Genomic DNA, 5,416 nt, shown 5'->3' with positions numbered 1-5,416 from the left:
GTTGTTTTAGAAAAGTAATTTTTTCACTAAAACAACATAGTTTGCATCTATATAATAGTTCATTATAATGTTGTTTAGTGAGAAAATGGATAAGTGACCAAAATGCTAATTATGTTAAGTTTAATTAAAAATTGAATGAATTTAAAGTAAAGTGAGTGAAATAGAAGATATAGTAAAGTTCAGTGATGATTGTTATAATTTACTCAAAAATCAATTCAAAATTTAACCATGGTTAACATAGGGGGTTAGGTGGGTTTGACTAGTCTGGTTTGGTAGGCGGTGTTGCATTGGCGCTAGCTGCCGTCACTCCCTCCATGTTTCTGAGCCTTCCCCTCCCCCTTTAAAGTTCAACCAATTCTCTTTCACATCGCAACCGAACTCCGTATTTTCATTTCAAGAAAAAAAACCGAGAGGAGTCGTCTGTTTCACACTCCGATTCTTGTGCATTTTTTGCACTTGCTCTGTTCTCAAAACAAATGGATTCATCATCGTCTTCTGCTGCTGATTCCTTGAAAGTTTCGCCTATGGATCTCATGTCGGCCATAATCAAACGCAATATGGACCCTTCCAACGCTTCCTCCAACTCTTCTGCTGAGGTAGCCGCCATCCTTTTCGAGAACAGAGACTTCGTTATGATCTTAACCACCTCAATCGCTGTGCTCATCGGCTGCGTCGTCATTCTTGTCTGGCGTAGATCCGCTTCTCAAAACCTAGGCAACTCAACCTCCTAAGCCTTTGATCCTTAAGAACCGACCTGGAAGTCGATGACGGAAGAAGAAGGTCACCATCTTCTTCGGTACTCAAAGGGCACCGCCGAAGGCTTCGCCAAGGTTACACGTTATATACGCGCTCATATATATTATTCCTTTTAAATTTCTTACTTGTTTTTCTTGATCATCATTTGCTTAATATATATATTTTTCAATACTCAGGCTCTAATCGAGGAGGCAAAAGCACGGTATGAAAAGGCGACTTTTAAAATTGTCGATTTGGTAAGTTTGAGTTCGACTTTTCTGTAACGTTTTCTAAATTGAATTGGTGATTTTAGTCGTTGAATTTTTCGTTACTACAAATAGGATGATATGCGGCGGATGATGATGAATACGGGAGAAGATGAAGAAAGAGAGTTTGGCTTTCTTCTTCTTAGCCACGTGAGTAATTTCGAATCTTTCTCTCTCTCTCACACACACACACGTATATATATTGCTAATTATATTAATATCTTTTGTATTTGTATATTGATTGGGAATTTTGTTTTGCTGATTTGGTTAATTTTTTTATCTTGTAGTTATGGAGATGGTGAGCCAACAGATAATGCAGCTAGGTTCTATAAATGGTTCACTGAGGTAAATTTTTAATGTAATTAGTCAAACACCATAATTAGTTTGTTTGATTATAGCATATTGTGATAATTTGCCTTTATATATAGATTTTTTAATTAGATATATTATTGAAATGTGTGGTTTGGTATTTAGGGAAAAGAGAGGGGAGAATGGCTTCAGAACTTGAAGTATGGAGTGTTCGGCCTTGGTAACAAACAGTATGAACTTTTAACAAGGTTGCAAAGGTGGTTGATGAGATCCTTATTGATCAGGGTATAGTTGTTACCTTCCTTTATCTTCCCTGCTTAAATAAATGAGTTCGATTTTTAATTGTATTACTTTTTGTCTTAATGGCTTCTTGGATGAAAAATGTGTTAATGTTTGCTTATTATTTTGTTTTCCCGTGAACTATGATAATGCTTGTGGGAGTGTGCATTTGCTTGCTCTAATGGATTTTGGAGTTAAATTATCATAAATATTATTTAATTCAATGAATTGCAATAATGTGCATGTATTTAGTTAGTGACTTTAATGACCCATGAGGGGAATGCTTTGTTCGAAGGAGATGAAAGCAGACCTTAAAATGCTTCTTTTCGTTCAAACAGTGGAACAAGTCTAGCCTCAGTAACTTTGTAGTGCTGAATGCCATATACATTGCGATGCAGGATAATAGTCTGCACTCTTCGTCTTTTGATTATAGTCTGTTGACGTAGTGAATGCTTGGATTCATGTAGGAAAAGATTGTTTACCGTTTGCTTCATATTCATCTTCATTTTGTTTTCACCAAATCAGGCCCCTATTTGCTAACATTACTCGTATGATATTGCAGGAGCAAAGCGCATAGTTCCTTTGGGTCTCGGAGACGATGACCAATGCATGGAAGATGACTTACAGCATGGTATTAAGAACTTCAGCACTGTTTTTAATCAGAAGGTTGATCAGTTTTTCCCCTGATATCATTTATTTAAACTATGTTGCTTTCTAGGCGTGAATTAGTATGGCCAGAGTTAGATCAGTTTCTACGCGATGAAGATGATGTGACAACTGGTTCTACCCCATACATCTGCTGTTTCGGAATACCGTGTTGTATTTTACGATCCTGCATGCACCCCTTGAAGAAAGAGTGGAGTAATGCAAATGGTCTGCTATTTATGCTCAACATCCATGCAGGTACGTTAGAATGGTTTTTTCCAGATGTCCAGGTAGCCATTTGTTTGATATGATGCTTGATAATTCTGACCTTTTCCACCCTAACTTGAAGGTCTGATGTGGCTGAGGAAGGAGCTTCATACTCCTGCATCTGATCGTTCTGCACCCACCTTGAATTTGACATTGCTGGCACTGGACTTTCGTAAGTTGCTTTCTTTAGTCTTCGGTTACTGGATTGGAATTTTTGGTGTTGATATAATTTCACCTCCCCCTGTTATCCTCATGTTCTAAATTCTAATACTAGATGAGTGGTTAGATACTTTAAGTTTTCTTTTTTAACATTATAGTGAACTTGCTTCTCATAATTGTCTTCCTTTGCAGATATGGAACAGGGGATCACGTTGGTGTTTACTGTGAGAACCTTGATGAAGTTGTAAATGAAGCATTGAGTTATGGTTTATCACCAGACACTTTCTCTATTCATACGATAAAGAGGATGGTACGCCAATTGGTGGAAGTTCTTTGCCGCCTCCTTCCCACCTTGTACTCTGAGAACAGCGCTGGCACGAATGCTGATCTTTGAGCTCGCCAAAAAAGGTTAGACTAACTATTTTATTGATAACATATAATAGCGGTCTCTCGTGAATAACGCTAATTCTTTAATGAATTCCACTTCCAGTCTGCCTTGCTTGCTTTGGCTGCTCATGCCTCTGATCCAACTGAGGCCGATCGACTAGGACATCTTGCATCGCCTTCTGGAAAGGTTAGAGGATGAATTTATCACTATTGTTACCCTATTTTACTGCTTATGTGCATACTGATACACCTCTGGCCTCTTATTATACAGGATGATATGCACAATGGATTGTTGCAAATCAGAGAAGCCTCCTTGAGGTCATGGCTGAATTTCCTTCAGCTAGGCCTCCTCTTGGTGTTTTCTTTGCAGCGGTTGCTCCAAGGTTGCAGCCTAGATATTACTCAATCTCATCCTCACCAAGGTAATAGTTTTTCTTCTTTCTTGTCTTTGCTTTGCAAGAGGAAAATTCTATTGTGTTATTTGGCTAGATTTTGGGGTGACGAATCTCATCTCCAGATCAGTTGCGTGTTACAGTTTACCTCTTGAAATTAAAAGCATTGTTTTCGTAGCACTTCCTACGTACTTACCTTCCAAAATCATGTTTCAGGATGGCACCTTCTAGGATTCACGTAACTTGTGCATTGGTTTATGAGAAAACGCCAACAGGTCGTATTCACAAAGGAGTTTGTTCAACTTGGATGAAGGTACTAAAAATGTTTTCTGATACTAATTTATGCAGTCAGGAGGGCTCAACGTTTTAAGTTATTTTCAGGAGATAAATGATATGTTTCCTGATTGATACCCATTTGCATCCGTTATTTTCTCCTGTCTAATAATGCAGAATTTCTTTCCATTAAATACAGAATGCTGTGCCATTGGAGAAAATCCAGGACTGCAGCCGGGCACCCATTTTTGTCAGGCAATCGAACTTTAAACTTCCTTCAGATACTAAAGTGCCCGTTATTATGATTGGCCCCGGTACCGGATTGGCTCCTTTCAGGGGATTCCTTCAGGTAGGTTTTGTCTTCTTTTCAAGGTTCATCGTGTTTGAGCAAATTTTATAAACTAATTATCTTCTTTCTTTTCTTTTTCAGGAAAGACTTGCCCTGAAAGAAGCTGACTCAGAACTGGGTCCATCCGTATGTTCTTTGGTTGCAGAAACCGGCAAACGGTAAGTCACACACTTTCCAGTCCTATGATTAGTGCTAAATCTCCGGTGGGTTTAGGAATACATTTTGTGTTTAAACTAGGAAGTTTTCGACATTTGCTTTCAGGATTACATTTATGAAGATAGCTCAACAACTTTGTGAACATGGTGCACTTTCTGAGCTGTGGTTGCCTCTCACGCGAGGGACCTGCCAAGGAATACGTGCAACATAAAATGATGGAGAAGGTACTGTACATATTTCACCTACCACAAATTGTGGGTTAGAAGCTCTGTCGACATTGATTCTTTTGGCTAGTTGTGTACGGTTCAGTTCTTACCATTATTTCCATTTGAAGCTCTGAAACACGTGTCCCCCCCATCCTCTTCTTTGCAGGCCGCAGACATATGGGACATGATTTCTCAGGGAGGCTACCTTTATGTGTGTGTGATGCTAAGGGCATGGCCAGATGTCCATCGAACTCTACACACTATTTTGCAAGAGCATGGTTGTAGTACATTCATCTGTGATTACACATACACATACATGTAAATATGTAGTAATTGCTAATATGTGATTGCCAGCTGCCCTTTTGCTATTTTATACTGCAAGCTAGGAAGTTTGCTTTCTTTAGTAGAAAAATGTCACATTCATGGGGTGGCTGGTTCCCGGGATGGGCAATGAGGAGGGATGGAAGCAGTCACTCCTTGAAATTTTAAATTATCAATATTATTAACATTTTTTTTGTTACTCCTGAATATAAATTTTGTCTGTCCCCGACCGTTTCCTCCTTAAAACTATTAAATTAAAGATTAGAAGTGTTAGGACTCCGAATTTGTTGTTTTTTCCGAAGTGGGTGGACCAACTTTTACGTATTTCATTGCAGGGATCACTGGACAGCTCAAAGGCTGAGAGCATGGTGAAAAACCTGCAAATGAGCGGCAGGTATCTACGCGATGTATGGTGATTACTAGGAAAATACCAAAAATGAAACATTATAAAATACGCGATGTCCGGTCATATTGTTTGGAGGAAGAAAGTGGCAGAAGGGTGCATGTAGTAGCATTGCCGTATCTGGGGTTGAAAGGATGGGAATTCAATTTATTGCCTAGAAGTGTTGTGATTCTTTTTTTTTCAGTGTTGAATAATTTTGTACGATGTAATATATTATTTTAAAGACACACAAGTCTAATGTAATCGGGAGTATGGTGCTGGTGTTGGAG

General features: G+C 38.7%; 1 pseudogene; it reads left to right on the top strand.

The window, feature by feature from the left end:
- Window positions 1–341: 341 nt before the first annotated feature.
- LOC120132309 lies at window positions 342–5,160 on the top strand (annotated as a pseudogene).
- Window positions 5,161–5,416: the final 256 nt, after the last annotated feature.

This window comes from Hibiscus syriacus, unplaced genomic scaffold (genome assembly GCF_006381635.1).
Source record: "Hibiscus syriacus cultivar Baekdansim isolate YM2019G1 unplaced genomic scaffold, ASM638163v2 tig00110560_pilon, whole genome shotgun sequence".
NCBI classification, from domain to species: domain Eukaryota; kingdom Viridiplantae; phylum Streptophyta; class Magnoliopsida; order Malvales; family Malvaceae; genus Hibiscus; species Hibiscus syriacus.
The sequence above is the reverse complement of the archived record's forward strand: the minus strand, read 5'-3'. Positions and strand labels throughout refer to the sequence as shown.